Raw genomic sequence first — 577 nt, forward strand, 5'->3', positions numbered from 1 at the left:
TATCATTATTAGTTAGTATGTCACATTCATACTTTTTACAGGTACTTACTTGGCACAAAGACTACAATGTGGTTTTAGAGGGTGAGGTTTGATGTGATTGGTAAGTGCTATTGTTATTATTAGCCTGTGAGTTTACATTGCTTGCTTTTGATGTTTCTATTACTATGCTTTATAGGTAATAACAGTTGGAATGATTTGCTGATTCAGCAATAACTTTGCTTATTATTGGAATGTGAAATATAATGAAAGGCAATTCTGTTTTTAGATTATTGTAACTAAATTAATTTATTTATTAAACGTAACTTAATGTTTTGTTGCAGCTCCTTGATTAGTAGTTGTATCACATGGTAGGAGGTGCCAGTTTACACAAGTAAATAAAAAACATTAAAAATGAAAAAGTAGTAGGATTGAATTGGAAAAAAGTAAGGAAACATGAGGGCACTTGCAAACTGGTGTGGTAAAAAGTCCTACACCACTGCATGAAGATAAAGTCTTCAAAGTGTTATCATAGCAGCCAGTCTGTGTGGAACAATTGCAATGCTTCGGATTATATTCTTCATGCAGTGGTGTAGGATTT

The sequence above is a fragment of the Amphimedon queenslandica genome, unplaced genomic scaffold (genome assembly GCF_000090795.2).
Source record: "Amphimedon queenslandica unplaced genomic scaffold, v1.1 AMPQUscaffold_13522, whole genome shotgun sequence".
NCBI lineage: Eukaryota > Metazoa > Porifera > Demospongiae > Haplosclerida > Niphatidae > Amphimedon > Amphimedon queenslandica.